Source organism: Mustela erminea, chromosome 4, assembly GCF_009829155.1.
Source record: "Mustela erminea isolate mMusErm1 chromosome 4, mMusErm1.Pri, whole genome shotgun sequence".
NCBI lineage: Eukaryota > Metazoa > Chordata > Mammalia > Carnivora > Mustelidae > Mustela > Mustela erminea.
The window spans coordinates 123,260,673-123,279,328 of NC_045617.1; the positions used below are offsets into that span (position 1 = coordinate 123,260,673).

The 18,656-nt window shown below is 45.3% G+C and overlaps 1 non-coding gene across 1 annotated transcript; it reads left to right on the forward strand.

Moving 5' to 3' along the window:
- Positions 1-206: 206 nt before the first annotated feature.
- On the forward strand, positions 207-310 carry LOC116589630. Its single transcript, XR_004285389.1, has one exon. It is a non-coding gene; the product is annotated as a small nucleolar RNA U13 (small nucleolar RNA).
- Positions 311-18,656: the final 18,346 nt, after the last annotated feature.

Consider the following 18,656-nt stretch of genomic DNA (forward strand, 5'->3'; position numbering starts at 1 on the left):
GCCCGAAACTTCAATGTGACTATATTTGGGGATAGGGATGAGGTCTGAAGAATGGGCCCCTAATTTGATGGGGTTTGTATCCTTATAAAAGGAGGAGAAGATACAAGGGATCTCTGTCTTCTCATGTACACACAGAGAAAAGGCCATATTTTCATATGTCCCAAGGGGGACAGTGGCCACCTACAAGTCAAAAGAAGAGGTCTCTGATCCTTTTGTGGTTCGCAAGAATGACGGTTGGGTGTTCATGCCATTGTGTGACATGTGCCTTTCCGAAACCTTATTACAACCTTGGCACGCTGCCTTCCTGATGTGGGAAAAAAAGAAGAGGCCTCAGAATTAAACCTCCTTGCTGACACCTTGATGTTGGACTTCCAACCCTCAGAACTGTGAGAAATTTCTGTTGTTTAAGCCACCCAGTCTGCAGTATTTTGTTATAAAATAATATGCCATATTGGGAATTTTGAACTAAAAACTCAATGAGGCTTTTTTTTTTTAAGATTTATTTAGTTTAAGGGGCTCCTGGGTGGCTCAGTGGGTAAAGCCTCTGCCTTTGGCTCAGGTCATGATCTCAGGGTCCTGGGATCGAGCCCCACATAGGGCTCTCTGCTCAGTGGGGAGCCTGCTTCCCCCTCTCTGCCTGTCTCTCTATTTGTGATCTCTCTCTGTCAAATAAAATATTTTTTGAAAAAGATTTATTTAGTTATACGAGAGAGCAAGAGCATGAGCAGGAGGGACAGAGGGAGAGAGAATCCAAAGCAGACTCCACACTGGCCGAGCCCGATGAGGGGTTCAGTCTCCTAACCCATGAGATCAGGACCTGAGCCGAAACCAAGAGCCTGATGCTTAACCAGCTATACCCCTCAAGGCTTTAAGCTGGGGATATACATGCTCACAGTTAGGCCTGTGGAGGCTCACCCTGGCTGTGAAATGGGGAAGGAATCTGAGCAGGACAAGACTAAAAGCAGAGACACAAGGTCAGAGATGAGTGTGGGACCCAGGCTAGAGACAATGGAGGCAGGAAGCATGGTGAAAGGGAGTGGAGGAAAAGCAGACAGACTGGACAAACCTTTACAAGGTAAAATCAGCAGGACTTGGAGAATGTAAAGAGGAAGGAGGCAGATTCCAAAGTCCCTTAAGATATAGTTAAGATACTATACTAAGTCTTGGACTGGGAGTCTCAAGACTGAGGCTCTAATCTCAGACCTGCCACCAATAAATTACTCGGTGGCTTTGACCAAGTCACTTTATTGCCCTTCACTGCTTTAGTTTCCTTACATTACAGAAAGAGCTGGAAACCCACGATTCTGTGAAGTAAATGTGCTAACAAGGACAAATTAAAGCCATTGCATCATCTCCATCAAGGTTAGTTTGGGGACTCTTCCCCATGCTTTACTTAATACTATTGACCACATATACTTATAACTGACCATCAAGGACATCTTAGAATCCTCCACCTTACTTGTCTGTCTCCCTCAAAAGACTGAGGACTCCTTGGGGCAAGAACCAGGTAACCTTTTCCCAGAATCAGGTCTCGTATGGTGACTGATTTATTATATTTGTTAAATCGATTATATTAAAGTGCTGAGAGGACAGGTGTATGGTTATTCTAGGAAGGTGTCTTGGTGCGATGTGTTGTGTGTTTTCTGTATACGGGGCGCTGTGGTAGATGCTAGGTCCACAGAGTAAACAAGCAAGCAAGTCATGGACCTTACGTCAAGTCAAGCAGCTTAGACAGACATTAAACACATGAGGACAAAAATGATGGTTTATTTCTAGTTGTGGTAAGTGCTACAAGGAAAAGTACTGGGTACTCTGAGTGTATAATAGAGAGACATAACTTGGGGGTAGACGAAAGGTTTTCCTGAAAGAATGACCTTTATGATTACACACATGGGTTGATTTACTCACAGAATGAAGAGGGAAGAGGGATGGAGAGGGAGAGTGACTTCTAAGTAGAAGGAATAACAAGCATGCATGGAGGCCTGAGGCAGGAAGGAGTTCTGGTGAGGAGAATACTAGAAGGAAGCCCACCAAAATGGTAGTGTTAGTTAAAATCAGGTTGCAGAATCGTGGGTTCTTTCCATTTTCTTCTGTATACATTTTTCATTTTACAGATTTTCACCAACAAACATGTATTGTTTTAGTTATCAGGGGCAAGGGAACAGCGTTGTTAGCTTAAACAAAATAATAAATGATCAGAGAGAATGAATGTCTTGGGAGGAGGGAGCATATTCCAGAAGGATTGGGAACGTAAGCGGTGAGTAATTCCTACGTGGGAGAGAGCAATAAGCACATTGGTGGGACTGAACAAAGCAGCCAGGGTGACTCACAAATGAGGCAGTTGAAGCCAAGTCCACCAAGGGCCATGAAGATGAGGCCAAAGAGTGGGGGTAAGATGAGAAGTTACAGGGAGTTACGTTCAGGGGGCTTGAGCAGAGAGAATACAGCTTTTAGCAGAGGCAAGCAGGATGGGGAGAAAGCAGAGGCAAAAAGACCCCCTGAGCAGGCCCTCCAGGGCTGGTGCTGGACAGCGAGGACCTGATGAGGACAGTAGTCCTACAACACAGAGCCGGCTTTGGTCCTCTGTTACTTCCCAGGTTGGGCTGCCCCATGCTTTCTGCCCGTACAGCGGAAGTGGAAACGGTGGTTTCCGAAGGACCTTCCTGATCTGCTATCTCTGAGAAAGAAACTGCTAGCCCAAGGACATTTCTAAAGAGATAACGTCAAAGATTGGCTTGGGTGGAAAGGGGTGTAGGGCATAGGATAGGCAGGGGATGGAAAATTGAGATCTGATATAAGTTTTAAGATCTGTTCCCACCCACTCCTGTTCATGATAAACACCCTTGCCACCCCGACTGTGTCCATCGCCAGAGTTCCCCCCGCCTCTAGGCTGTGAAACATGTTTAGGGCTGGGATGTGAGTTGAGGAGGGGGTGGAAATTGGCTCCCCTCCTCTCTCTGAGCTGGACGCACAGGAATTGCTTCAGCTGCTTCCCTTCCAGCCGTCCTGTTCTTCCTCCGTAGTTACCTCACATCACCCTCTAATTGCTCCACCTGAAAGCTCCTGGGCGTCTCCCACTCCCTCACACTCCTAACAAGAGTGCTGCCTTACTCCCTGCTAGCGCAGAGAGACAAAAAGCAGCTTCATCCTGGCCTTCCAGCCCATGAGTTGAATGCAGCCTTAGAATCCCTGGCCCATGACTACTCTCCTGAGGAAAGAGATACAAAATTACATTAAATCATCATATTAAGGGGTGCCTGGGTGACTCAGGGGGTTAAAGCCTCTGCCTTCAGCTTGGGTCACGGTCTTAGGGCCCTGGGATTGAGCCCCGCATTGGGCTCTCTGCTCAGCAGGGAGCCTGCTTTCCCCTCTCTCTCCTGCCTGCCTCTCTGCCTACTTGTGATCTCTGCCTGTCAAATAAATAAATAAAATCTTTTTTAAAAATCATCATATTAAATGGGTGTATCAAATGCAGGACCAGTCAGTCGGTCAGTGGCTAAGGGATCTCTGTTCGTAGCCTTGGTGTTGGACCTGTGCTGTTGTGAGTATGGAGGAAGCAGGGACACTGAAGAAACAGTCCCAGTCTCCACAGGTTTTATTTGCTCTTCAGAGGCATCCAGTTCTTAGTAGAAGCAACATCAACCCAGCAACCCTGGGTCCGTGTTAACCACAGAGCTCCTGCTAGGTCATATGGGCTAGCACACTTACCAGTCTGTTCTAAGCCTCAGGTCGTTCCTTCCATTGCTGTTGTTATTGATGGTTGTTGAATAAAGGGGCTGGTCATAAGAAGTAAATGGAAGGCTTTGCAGAATAGGACTGACTGCATTTTCCAAAGATGAGTGCCCCTCCCTTCCCTGCTCTTTGGTCATTTTATAGTCTCCAGGGTAGGGTCCTGTTCTGACCCCTTGAATCTGGGTGGGGCTATGACCGCACCAACCAATGGGGTACAGGGAAAACAATGTAGATCATAAGAAAGGTGAGGTCATAAAAGGAATACAGCTCACACCTGCTTCTTTCTTCCAGTAACCCTAGCCACTCTGCAGGAAAAACCCAATCTAGGCCCCCAGGAGAGAAACTGGAGCCCCCAGCCAACAGCCAGCATCCACTGTCAGGTATGAGGGGGAAGAATCCTGAAGATGATTTGGGGCCCCAGTTTTGAGGCTTTCTGCTGCAGCCTCAGACATCATGGAACAAAGACCAGCCATCCCTACTGGGCTCTATCCAAATTCCCAACCCTCAGAACCCGTGAATATAACAAATGGTGTCTCGTGCTCCTAAGTCCTGGGGTAATCTGGTAGGCAACATTAGGTAACCAGAACATAGAGTAATCTTAGGGCGAGCAAGAATGAGCACATATCAACTGAAGTAGGAAGTGCCCTAAAAGAGTTAAGAATCAGAATGGAATGGCATTAAACACGGAAAGCATTACTAGCTCCCACCATGTGGTTTCAAAGCCAGCTCTGCTGTCAAGTTGTTCCCTCAAAGGCCACCAACAACATCTGAACTAACAAAAAATAAAAACAAAACACCTCTACTTTTTTTCCATACTCATCCTTCTTCAACGTCTTCTTCCATTGACTTCCAGGGACAATGTAAGTTCAACTACCACACTAAAATACCTTTCTACTGATCTCTGCCTTGTTATATTCATGGATTCCTCTTCTCCCACCTACCTTCCTTCTAGGGTATAACCAACTTACTTTCCAAAGTCTTACTCCCCTCTCTCTATCCAGGGCACTCGAAGAGCTCATTCTTTCTTACTGGAACTATCATCTGTCTGCTGAAGTCCCTCACTCCAGTCTCTGCTTAGCTAGCCCTATCCTTCTACATGAACTCCTATTTTGTAGCTCCCATTTCCCACTAGTCATATAGCAATACCTTATTTCTTTGCCACCTCAAATCCAACACCCCAAAATTGACACACTGAAATGGATGCTGTCTGGGCCCCTCTCAGGTCCTTTTTAGCAGCCAGTCCACTCATCACTCACAAGCATGTGGTCTAAAAACCACACATGGCTGTTCCCTTTTCTGTTGAATTTCTCTGGACCAAATGGGACCCAAACCTTCCCCCCTTACGTGTACTTTGGGCAGACCTGTGTCAATGACTGCCTGATGTAGGGCCTCAAAACACCAGCCCCCTTGCCTCCAGCTGGAGCCCACTCTTGTGCCGTCTGTGCCAAGAGCCTCCCTGTGGGCTCAGCCCACACATGTGCTCAGCTTCTTCCCCTTTGCCATCCCATTTCCCTCACTCTCCTCCTCCTCCCTCAATCAATCCCTTGAACAAAAGTCCCATGCCAGGTTCTGCTTCTAAGTGACCCAATCAAAAACACCTACCAAGGTAGATTTGCTCTATTTACCCTGTAAATGCTGTGTGCTGGCCACCCCAGTCTGAAACTCCCTATCAGGCCAGACATCAATTTGAACATATTTTCTAGCAAATGCCTCTCAGATGTACTCCTACCTCACAGCTGGATTGTGAAATCAGTCTCCCCTCCACCCAGCCTGATGTTTCCTGTTATTCCACCCTTCCTCAACATGTCTAGCATGTCAGTGCCAGATTAAAATTTTTTAAATGCCTCTGATTGTACAGCACCCCTACTCAAAAGTTCAATGCCTCCTGTTTCTAATGGTACCAGATAAAAATCCTTTTGTCTGCTTTCCTGGACCCTCACTGAGATCTGGCTTCCATCTTGTTTATTTAATCTCATTTTCAGTATTTCTAATTTTCTATTCCAGCCAGCCCCTTCAGAGTTCCACAAACCACACACATTCCTGTCACAGGACTTTCCCCTCTCATCTTTACTTTCCTAAGTCCCACCAACTAGCAAGAGTATAACCAGAATCAACGTTGAGTTCGCTCCCTGGTAAATCAGAAGCTGTTCTGGGTTTTCCCACAAAGAAAATTTTATTTGCAGCAAATAAGGAGATCATGGGGAATACCTTCCAAAGATCTGACTTCCTGAGCAAGGGCGATGAGTTCCTTTTATTTAGGGTTAGGATGAATATTTAGATAAAGAAGCCTTTGTCATCAAATGTAGAGGCAGGCCTAAGGCCGTGCATGAGTCTTAAGGAAACATGTCTGTACACACATTGTATGTTATGTAAATGAGACTGAGGCTCCTCCTTGGGTGGAGGTTTTAGTATTATAATTAGGAAAAGGTAATTGTAGGTCATTCTATCATCCATCTGTGCAGAAGTGAGTTGGGGGCTAAGCTTAAACTGGTCTGGGAGGTCTGAGCCAGCGAGAGGTCCTGTTAGGGCAATTCCTCCTGCTTGAGGGCTGGTTTTGCTTTCCATTTGCCTGAGTTACGAGATAAGCTGGAGGGGCACTTCGGTGGTGCAGTTGGTTGAGCATCACACTCACAGTTTCAGCTTGGGTCATGATCTCTGGCTCATGAGATCGAGCCCCACATCAGGCTTCTTGTTTCATTGGGTTTTTCCTCTCTCCCTCTCCCTCTGACCCTCCCTCTGCTTTCTCTCTCTCTCAAAATAAATAAATCTTTTATAAAAAGAAAGAGAGATAAGCTAGAAAGAAGAGCTCAAGGAAAAATGTGGGACAAAGATTGGTGAGTATAAGCTAGTGGTCAGTAAAGGTCAAGCCCAGGGTTCTAGCTGGTAATAGGAGGGATGGCCAACTGCCTTCCCATAGCTTCTCGATCCTTTGCCCCAGTTTCCAGCTGGGCACATAGCTGCCTGGAGTAAATAAACATGTGCAGGCCTCCCTTGCAGCTAGATATGGTTAAGTGACTTCATTCACCTCAGACTATTTCATATAAGCAGAAATGTTGTGCATTACTTCTGTCAAAGATCTTAACAGAAAGGAGAGTGTTTCTTTGCCTTTCTCTTCCCTACTGGCTGTAATGTGGAGCTTGAGCAGTGTTGGGGAGGAAGAATTTCCTCTGTCCTGCAAGGTCCTTCTAGCTGGACTAAGAATCAAATTGACATGAGAAAGATTAACAGAAGAAAACAAATTTGGTAGCGTATGAAATTCCAAAGACAATGAGGCAACATGACACTTACATGAGCTTGGGAGAGGATACAAAGGAGTGAAAAGGAGTGAAAGACCATTAGTGGTAAGGTGTAAGGAGATATTTAGAAAACAAAGGTCTAAAAAAAGAAAAAGAAAAAGAAAAGAAAAGAAAAGAAAGGTCTCCCTATTTTGCAGATAAGTTTCCTAGTTAAAGTGGAATCTCTGTAAATAGCTCTCTTTGGTACAAAAGAGCTCTCTGGTACAATCAGGCCATGAGGGAAAGGTGAAGAGCTTCTCCTAATCAGCTGCTACCTTTTGATTGCTTTTTATTCAAAATAATGTTCATGCCAGACTGGCCTATCTTGGGGAGGCCAGCCTTTGGCCCCTACAGCTGCCATCTTAGATCATGAAGTAAAAGCCATGTTTTAAGGATAGAGAAGCAACAAAGTAGAGCTCCTAGCCAAGCCCAGACTACCTTCCCAAATCTAGAGAATGAACTTACATGTAGTAAACCACTGTTGTTAGTGTTTTTACTCACAGCTGAATCTAATCCTAACTAATTCTTCATGGTTCTACTCACATTTTGTGAAGAAAGAAGTGGAGGCGATGGTGTATGGGTAAATGATTAATAGCTACCTTGGGGACAGACCCTCATTTGCAATATTTCCAATTTCCATGACGTAAATATTCCCATCAAGGTCAACTTCAAGCTACCAATGTTATGTCAATTGGCTCACAAAAATCCCGAAAATCAAATGATTGGCTCTTGTGAGCTGGTATGAGCTGGCTTCTGCAAACCACTGGGGAAGGACTGGGATGGCAATGATATTTAGTGGAACTTGCTACATGATAGGCACTGTGATAGGTATTTTGCATACATTACCTTCTTTTTTTTTAAGATTTTATTTATTTATTTGACATAGAGAGAGAGAGTACAAGCCGGGGGAGCAGCTGGCAGAGGGAGAGGGGGAGAGGGAAGGAGGCTCTTGCTAGGCGAGGAGCCCAACACAGGGCTCCATCCCAGGACCTTGGGATCATGACCTGAGCTTAACCACCTGAGCCACCCAGGAGCCTCCACATGTATTATTTTCTTTAATCCTCAACCAACTGCTGAGCAGCAAAGCCAAATTTCTCTAACCATTAACACCTTTTAGGAAAAATTCCAATACCAATGGATTTTTTAAAAATACCTTTTCTAGGCGCCTGGGTGGCTCAGTGGGTTAAGCCGCTGCCTTCGGCTCAGGTCATGATCTCAGGGTCCTGGGATCGAGTCCCGCATCGGGCTCTCTGCTCAGCAGGGAGCCTGCTTCCTCCTCTCTCTCTCTCTGCCTGCCTCTCTGCCTACTTGTGATCTCTCTCTGTCAAATAAATAAATAAAATCTTTAATAAAAAAAAATACCTTTTCTATAACCTTGGAAGATATATTGGTCACTCCTATTACAGATAATTAGAAAAGGTGGGAAATGGAGGTTAGAAAGAGAAAATGGGGTGTGGTGGATTTGTTCTGGGGTATGATCATCTAGCACACACTTTCTCTTCCTCTCACAACAATCACTAGATTGATTGGGGAGTTACCTCTTTGCGGTCAGTTGTAATGACTGTCAGATAAAGTGTCCTTTCTCTGTCTAGCTCCTACCTAAACTAGGCTAACCAGGCTCTCTCTGCTAGGGCTTGGGATGATGAACATGAGTTGGAGAGAAGGAAAAATCTGATTGTCACTCATTCATCCAGCAGATGGCAAGGGCAAGACTGAATCCTCCGGAGCTGCATTCATTGTTGGTTCCCTAAACCTTTCCCTTGATTCTGTGAGCTATCCGATACCCTCCCAATACTCAACTTTTCAGTCTAAGCTAGCCATAATGAGTCTCTGTGGCTCAAAACCAAAGAAATGCAAAGGAAGAAAGAAGCTTTAGAAAAAATTAAAGGAAGCTGAGCCAATGTGCACAGAACTTTAGAAAGACATTTCTAAATCACTATCAACAGGGAGGTAACCATGATTATGTAAGGAGAATTGAGACAAGCCAGTCAGAATGCTGGGCTGGAGTTTTATTCATTCTGCACTGCAAGAATTATGGGCAGAACTGACATTACATAACCCTGAGTGGTGAGTAGGTGTTAGAGCTATACCACAGGAGGCTCATCACAGGGTTATTAAGTAAAGGCAACTCAAATCGTTTTATAACTAGAGTGTTGAAGTTATTCTGAATATCTAGAATCACAGGAAATGTGTGGGAGGTTTGTTGTTCTTAATATGTTGATCATTTAGATGGGGGATCAGAGAGAAAACACAAACCACTAAGCACTCAGTCAACATTTTATCCTCTGGAAAGTAAAGAGAATTTATGATCATCTCATTAAAAACTAGAAGCAATGGAGAATCTGACAAGTTTGTAGTATGGAAGCCAGAAGTTGTATTCGGGTTTGTGGGACTGCCCAGCGTTCTTGCTAGGTCTGTGCCTCAACCAAAACTTTCCTTTCTCACTCCATCGTGCAGTGATCTCACCCTGCTCTGAATTCCTAGAACACTTGCTTTCTGTATCAACATTCCATTCATTTGACATTCATCACAGTGATTTGCTGAGGAAAAGTGCCTATAATCTCTAATATACCAAACAAATGTTAGTTATTATGCTATTGTGTGTGTGCATATACATGTCTACACATATATAATGTATATAATATATGCATGTTGGTGTATACATATAAAATACATAAATACATGTGTATATGTATGGTTATATAGTTATTTTGTGTTTCTCTTGTTTTCCCTTCACTGAGTTATAAGCTTCTTGAGTCATATTTTATCCATTTTTCTGCCTTCCACAGCTATCAGTTGAATCTAATCCTAACTAACACTCAATCAACCTAATGACTGATGTTAGTCAACCTAACTAACCTGATGTTAGTCAACTAACATCAATCAACCTACTGATGTTTTGAGCGTGGGGACTAACTTTTACCATTTCACAAGCACATAACTTTCAGCCACTTACCTTCACTCCCTTCAGTGTCCTACAAGGCTGCTAGGAGGATAATATAAAGTAATGGGCACAGAGCGCCCTGGATGCATTAATTTCCTGTGGCCTATGACAGAAAGAACGTTGTAATTTTAGTTCCTCCTTCCATCTCCTGTCTTCTTTTTCTCAGAAGTTTGGGTCATGGATTTGATCAGAGATACATTTCTCAATAACAGATTTCTGAAGTGACTCCTAGACCTCTGAATGGGAAGTATGCAACATAATCTAACAAGAAAGGACTAATCTATGCTGTTTTTAAAGTGTTGAAAGCAAGGTAAAGCCATCAGCTGTGATAAATATTTCCCTATGCACTATCTTTCCTTCTCTCACCTCATTATCTAACCCAGTATTGTCCAAGAACTTTCTACGATGATGGAAATGTGCTATATCTACTCTTGCCAATATGATAACCACTAGCCACATGTGGTTACTATGTACTTGAAATGTGGTGATGCAAATGAAAAACTGAATTTTAGATTTTTCTTTAATTAAAATTTAAAGAATCACATGCTACCTATGGAACAGCACAGAGCTAAACTAAGAGAATCTAGGTGGGTCTCTTCATTCATTCATTCACTCATTCACCATTCAGTCAAAGTCTTTTGAGTACCTAATATGTGTCAGGTACACTACTAAGCTCTGACAGTGGCTTCAATGATGGTCTCTCATCCAAAAGAGTTCAAAAATTGTCTAAGGAAACAATCCTTTGAGATGATCTCAAGTCCTTATCCTCTTGAGATAAGTTGCTGGAGGAGATTTCTTAGGCCTGGGTCACCCTGCAGATAACTTACCTTCCTGACTTCACCTGCTGGATTAGAATCTTTGCCTGAGCTAGAGGCAGTTCTCCAGGGCAGCTAAGAGGCCGGTGATATGGCCAACAGGGCCACCCACCAAGGTTATTCTATCTTGGAGGCTGAGTGCACAACCTATTCAGAGTTTGAAAGTGAGCCACAAGCAAGGATGCAAATGTCAGAGCAGTGTAAAACCCCAAAGACACCAAGAGCCAGGGCAGAAAGCCAAATAATAACATTAATAATGAGGATTGTTGAGAGACAGGAAAACACAGAAATTGGTTGCTCTCTCTAGGAGCCAAACTTCCTGGATGGCCATCCCAACTGTGCCCCTGTCCTGCTATGTAACATCTCTGTGCCATCCCTTCACTTGTAAAACAGATGTTATTATGGCCCTCCTTTCAGAGGCTTACCGTGAACACTAGATGAATTTGAACATGGAAATGAACCCAGCTGAACTAGCTCCACTCTTTGGCCAATATGCCGTGCTACTGGGCTTCTGAATGAGGTTGACCAGAATTCCAATCTAACTCTTACTACTTTATAGTTATACAGCCTTGAGAAAGTGAGCTGCCTCACTGAACCTCTCATCTTCCTCATTTGTAAAGCGAAGGTATAAATAATAATAGTAGGGGGTGCCTGGGTGGCTCAGTCAGTTACATGTCTGACTGTTCAGGGCTGTGAGACTGAACCCTGCGTCACTCAGCAGGGAGTCTGCTGGGAATTCTCTCTCTTCCTCTGCCCCTAGCCCCCCAAAAATAAATAAATAAATCTTAAAAATAATAATAATGGTGATGATGATAGTAGGGATTTGTGAAGCCTTAATGAATGGATTTCTGTATAGCCATTGGAAAGAACAGCGCCTATAAGGCAGTGTGGGCTCGTGTTACTGTACGTGATGCATGGGACCTGTACAGAGCCAAGCAGCAGAAGCTGAGTAGGGAGTGAGGCTGACAGAGATACTGAGCCACAGGGTGGTCTCGGGGGCAGGTGGGGTATGTTCCTGGAGCTGCTATAGTTCCAAGGGAAACTGCTGAGACATCCTGAGGACATGCCATTGTTCTAGGCAATGGGTGGCTAACCACGCAGACAGTTGCATTCTGGCCCAACCCTGTCGCCTGAGGTAACCTGAGAACCTGTTCTGTGATGAAGAAAGCATTTTTCACTTGGCAGATTTGGTAGACAGGGACTTTTTTGTTTGTTTTGTTTTGTTTTTTAAGTAAGCTATACTTAGCCCAAATTAGGGCTTGAACTCACCACCCTGAGATCAAAAGCTCCATACTCAACCAGCTCAGCCAGCCAGCCACCCCAGCAACAGAGATGTTTTGAGGCAGCTTCCTTGAACTGTTCTGTCAAGGAATAAAATGGTAAATGGCTCTGGAAACAACATGGCAATTTCTTTTTTTAATTTCTTATAAAGTTAAATCTACACCTAATTATACTACTCCTAGACATTTACTCAAGAAAAATAGGAATACATGTCCACAAAAAGTTATATAAAACATTCACAGTAGCTTTATTCATCATAGCCAAAAAAGAAGGAAAAAAACCACAAATGTCCACCAACAGCAAAAGAGCAGACAAATGTAGTATGTTTATACAATGGAATACTATTCAGAAATCAAAAGGAAAGATCTACTGATTCACACAAGAACGTGGGTGAATCACAGAGAATGTTACACTGAGCAAAAGAATCCAGACACAAAAGAGTGCCTAGTATAGTTTTACTTATATGGCATTTATATGAGTGCCTAGTATAGTTTTACTTATATGGCATTTATATGACATTTTAGAATAGGCAAAAACTACAGAGATGGAAATCAGAGCAGTGGTTGCTGGGGGCTGGGAGTAGAGAGCAGGTATGGACTACAAAGGAGCACGAGGAATTTTCTGGGGCATTGGAAATACTCTGTATCATGACTATAGTGACATTTGCACAATGTACGAGTTTGTCAAAACTCATCAAACTATATCCCTAAAGAGGATGCATTGCACTATCTGTAAGCTGTACGTCAGTATGCCCGGCTTTCAACAAAAACACAGTATGGAACTTGCTGGTGCACCAAGCACCAATTTGCTTGGTGCACCAGCAAATTCCATGTGAAGGAGTAGGAGTCAGAAACAGGATGAACACAACCTACAGGAATGGGTTGAGAATATTTGCTTCATACATCTCTTTCTGATTTTCTTTAAATGCTGACAATTTAATAAGTTTTTGTTTTTGTTTTTGTTTTTGTTTTGCCTTGTTAAAAGGTTCCTGGCATCAGAATGGCTTCATCACAATGTCTGGTGGTGGTGATGAAGTCCCAGAAAGTAAGTCAGGTTTGGTGGGGTGAGGAGGTTCGGAGCCGACGACTAAAGAAAGAATTCTTAAGATGTCGTTGGTGCAAAATGGTGGTTTATTAAAGCACGGGGACAGGACCCCCGGGCAGGAAGAGCTGCTGCCCCAGGTTGTGAGGAGTGGCTGGTTATATACACAGGAGTTGGGTAGGTGAGGACAAAGGGGTGTTCAGAAGGGCTATTGGGGCAAAGAATACTATCAGGATATTGAAGGCTTAGTTGCTATCAAGTAAAGACAATTGGAAGTCTGGTGGAATGTTACAATCCTGCTATCAAGCATCCTTGTTAATGAGATTTAGGTTTAGAAGAAATTTAACTTTATTTACTTTTCCTTCTACCTCCTCCTCCTTCGGTTTTTTATGGAGGGGAGGGTGAACATTAGGGCTTGAGGAACTGAGTTCTGTGTCTTTGGAAATTGGGCTATTGATAAGGTAACGTCTTTGTTGTAATCTCAAGGACATTTGCAAACCAAGGGAGACTCCTGTCTTGCAGGATTGTGATCTCAGCAAGTTAACTATTTATCGTTTTATGGCAGTCAGGGGTGCCTGAGGAATGCTACACATATGGAGGGGAGCGGGTGGGGGGGGGGGGGTGCAAGGCACCAGCTTTTGCTTTGTCCTCAGCCAGCCTCCTGCTCCCTCATCAGTGGTGACCAGAAAGGGTACTAGCATGTCCAAACAATCAGATCAATAGACACAGGGGCACCTGGGTGGCTAGTCAGTTAAGTGTCTGACTCTCAGGGTTGTGAGATCGATCCCCACAGCAGCCTCCATGTTCAGCAGGGAGTCTGCTTGAGATGCCCCCTCTGCCTCTCCCAATAGTGCTCTCTCTTTCTCTCTCTCTCAAATAAATACATTAAAAATAAAAAATCAATGGACAAATGACTATCACTGTGTTTGATGCCTCAAGAGGTTCATGTACAAAGTAGGTGAACTAAAACTGCATGTGGGAGTCAGGGCAGGCTCTTCTCAGGAAAATGGAGAGGAAAGAGAAGAAACCATATGTGTGAAGTGTCCAGTGGGTATGAGTTTGGCACATGTGAGAAAAGGCACAAAAATCTGACGTAGTGCTGTATCTCAGGGCACCAGGACAGCACTGGGGGAGTTGAGAGAGAAGGCCTGGACTCAGTTGCCTGGATTCAGGTTGAGAAGCCAGAGCGGCCCCACTAGAGAGCTTGAGGGCACAGAAGTCGCTAGGCAGGCACGGACTTGGCCAAGTTCATCTTTTAACAAGAAAGCTGTGGGAAGACAAAAGAAGATGGACTGTGGGGAGAGGAGTTAAGAAGGTTCTTCGTGGCTCATCCTTGTCATAATTTCCACTAAAATAAAATATGCCTTTAGGGTCATGGACTACTCTGCATGCCAAAAGTATTAGGTAAGTCTCAGTTAGTATAAAGCGGGCCTGAGGGTGGTTCAGCCTCCCTGTACTTTGGAACCCCCCGTTTCTTTTCTGAACTGGGGACCCCTAGCTCCCAAGCAACCCCTTAGTTTAGGCTCCCAGGGGGAGCACTGCTCTGTCTGTTTCAGGGATACAGCAGTTATAGGAGCACACCCAAACAGTCAAGTTTCATGGTAAAGACCCAGAGGCCCAGCCTCTGGTGTGAGGCTGGTAAAGACCCAGCCTCCCCTTGTGAGCAATCCCCTTCCATGCTGGGTGGGATTTCCTGGGGGAAAAAACTGACCAATCGTCTGGGAAGGGAGACTGTCATAGACGGGTAGCGTCAGGGCCACCCCAGAGCCAGGATGACGGTGATATGAGGCTGAGACACTCCAGGGAATCCGTGAGGCCATGGAGAGAAAACATGAGGGAAGGCGGGGCTACAGTCTGCCTGGCCCAGCTTCCTCTTTCATGAGCTCATGGTCAAAGCCAGGCCAGGCAGGAGGGTGCCAGAGATTGAGTGAGTATGTTTTTTCCCTAACTTGGTTCTGAGTCACACAGGCACCTACCCTTCCCAGAAAACCGCTTCAGGGCTCACCCCCTGGCAGCCGGTCAAGCCCCAGACTAACACGCAAGAGAGCCAGGTGGGGAGCTGGAGACCTGCCAACCGGGAGCACTCATCCCACCCCCAGAAGCCTCTCCCAACCTTCAAAGACTAAGGGCCTACAGCAGCTGCGTTAGAAGCAGGAGAGAGACTTAGTTTAACTTTTGAGAACCCAGGGGAGACGATGTTGAATCATGGGGTTGCAAAAGAGGGAGAAACATCAGAGAGCCTTTAATCTAAGCACTTGGCTTTACAGATCAACTCATCCAGTAAATACATGGTGCCTGAAAAGGCAGGACAAAGGGGGAAGTACTGCTTTTGTTGCACTTTCCCCTCCCCCACCACCCATATTGTGCTTTGAGTTAAATCGCTTTCTCCAGTGCTGATATGGGAGCTATCTACACAGAGAGGCAAGCCTCTTCCCTTTTGAAGAGCTCTGGGACATTAATGGATTAAAGGGCCCTACATTTCCAGCCTTTTCAGGAAGCTGGTATTGATGGAGAAGCACAGCTTTAAGCACTGAATGTAGAGCAGTGAACAAGATGGATAAAGTCCTATTCTCATGAAGGTATTACCCAGCAGGAAACTGAGGCCAAAGGGAGGAGCTACAACACTGGGTCCTGGGAGGCCAGAGCTGGCAGAACATCAGGAACACTGGGTCCCTTCTCAGCTCCCCACTCTCAGCAGCCTCCAGGGGAATTTAGGTTGAGTTGAGCTGCGCCAGGAGGGGCCAACCTGCGTCCCAAGGCAGGGGATACCATGTTCTCATGTGACCTTGCCCTGGTTCTCCAGGCATTCTTGCCTTCCTTTTGCATCAGGGAAAACCACCTGGGACTGATCTTGACCCTGGTAAGGCCTGAATCGGTGTCTCTGATGGTCATTTATTAACTTGCTGCCAAGAACTCCCCACCCCACCCTACCACCGTGCCTCTGGCAAGAATTGTTCCAACTAGAATGGTGTGCTTGGGGCCAGGGGAAGGTATTTAAAATCAGTCACATTGGCTGAACAAGAACTAGGAATGCAGAAGTCTTTGCTTCTTTGGAGAAAAGAAAAAGCCACAAAACCTTCCCGGAGATGGAGAGGGAAGGAAGGGGGGTGGGGCAAGGGCTGAAAACAAATTCTATCTCCTGATGAGCTTAGCACTTGGAGGCTATTTTGTCATCCTGGTTTCCTACTCCTGGATTAGCTCACTGTTGCCCACTGCTCCTCCGAAGCAGCCCCTCTTTGTATCATCATAATCATGGCCATCCCAGAAGAAGCACCTACTATGTGCCTAGGAGCAGTACCCTTGTATCCTCAATCCTCACAGTAACCTTAAAACCAATATGCCAACTTTTCAATTGAGGAGACCTTTTCAGAGGAGCTAAGTAGCTGGCCCAGTATCATGTACTTACTTAATGGGAAGCATAGCCGGAATTTAAACCCAGTTTCCTCTAATATCAGTGTCTCCTTTCTATCACAAATCCATCTCAAGTCAACAAAGTTACTGAGTATCTACCAAATGACCAGATGCCACTGAGTTTCAGTTTCTGTTTCCCTGGGTCCCGTGACTCCAGCCCTCTACCTGTTTCCCATTTTCAAACGCTCCCATTTCCAAATATGCATCTCCTTCCCATTATCATTGTCCGCCATTCTAGACTTTGGTCAGCAACGTAGCAGTACTCCAGGTGGGCCAGCAGGCACGACTCGCTCTTATGCCAGGGATTTACACAGAGTGAAGGTCAGTGCCTTGCCATCCATCATCTGCACAGTTAATCCCAATTTAATAGCAGATCCTCCTGAGCCCCAGTTGAGAATCCCCTGCCTCCTCTTTGGAGAGGAAGCATGGTGGGGAGGGGGGAGCCTCTGAAAGGACACAGCTGGACAAACAGACACCTCTGAGGGTGAGGGATAGCTGCTCAGAGGAGATGGATTTAAGAATATTTATTAACCCCCTACTAGGTGAAAGGCCAAGTACTGGAGATACAACTGAGATATCATGAGAAAAAGAGCAGATGTGGTCCTGTACGTTTATGGAGATTATATTCCAGTGGGGAGAGACAAACAACAAAAAGTAAACAAATACATAAAATGATCCTCCACATAGCAAGTGTCGTAAGAAAATAAACAAGGGGTTAAGAAAGAGGTTGGTGGGAGGTCAAGATCTCAGGTCAAATGAGAGAAAGGAAGGATCATAGCAATCTTGGGGGAGAGGGGAAGGAAATGAGGAGCAGTGAGAGCAGTGAAATGGCAAGGGGCCAAGAGCCTGTTTCCCTAGGATTAGGGCAGTGAGAACTGGTCCAGCTGCCCTTCTCGCCCCCAGCCTTTTCTGGCCTTAACTCATCCCCCAGCACTCACCACCCCCTTTCCTTGGCTTAATGATTCACTCCCAACCTTTCTCTAGCTTCCCGTATGGTAGGGAGGGGGTGAAGCAGAGCCATGGGTCTCTGAGGGTAGCAAGAACAGAGATGAGACTGATGGAGAAGGAATGGCGAGTAGTCTTAGTTTCCTGGTTCTTCTCTGTCCCATTCTGGTCTTGACACAAAGAAAGGTCTCTCTGAGCCAGGAGGACGGTAAAGTTAACTAGGTCCAGCTAGAGGCCTAGATTCCAGATGGGGGAGGTAGTGGTGAAACAAGATCCTGACATCCCTCTTCATTTCCCCTCCCCTGCCAAATGCCCTGGAGAAATTTTCCATCATAAACAAGTGGTGCATTCCTGACCTTGGATGCTCCCACCGCCTCCCACTAAGCCATTTTCTTCCATCATCACTATCTCCTCCACCCCCAATTCATATCTCTGTGAGCATGTAGGTAGGCCCAGCCACACATGCAAGTAGTCATGGATTCATTTGTAGTATGCGGTTGCCTTGAAATAATGGTGTAGCTGGGTGTGCAGGCTCCCTGCCTGGGTGTAAAAATGATGAGGATGGCAGGTGTGAAAGGCGGGTACTGGAAGGGGGTGTGTCTCTGTAGAGGAGGTGTGTTTTATGCTGGTCAGAGAGAGGTATGCAACACATGAGTTTAGACAGCAGTAATGGGTATAAAATAAAGCGACACAGAGGCCCAGGAAGCAGTTGTGTATGCAGAAATAATATATCTATTGGAGCCCAAAGGTGGGGATGTCCCTAACTACATCCCATACATCCTTGCTTGAGACATGCCACTAGGTGTTCCTCTTTTGGTGTCTGCATAAGGATAGTCCCAGCTGTTCTTAAGATGCTATAAATTTGTATGTAGGGTTTGAAAGAGTGTCTCCATGTCTCAAAGCTTTAGGTGACCCAGCCAGGCTGTGAATACCATATGTGCAGGTAGAGTTCTGCATTTTCAGCTTTCATTTACAAGACTATTGAGCAACTACTACAGGTAAGGCTCTGGGCTGGGTTTCATGCAGGGCGCAGAGAGACGTGTGACACAGCCTGCAATGGAAGGGATCATACGTGCACTCTGCGAGCAGCAGGCATAACATGATCCAGAGTAAAGACCTGAGCCAGATGCCTTTCAAATCCCTAGAGTCAGCCTTGATGCCTTCATGCCCTTACTGTCAGCACCCCATTCTTCACACTCCCAGGTTCTAATG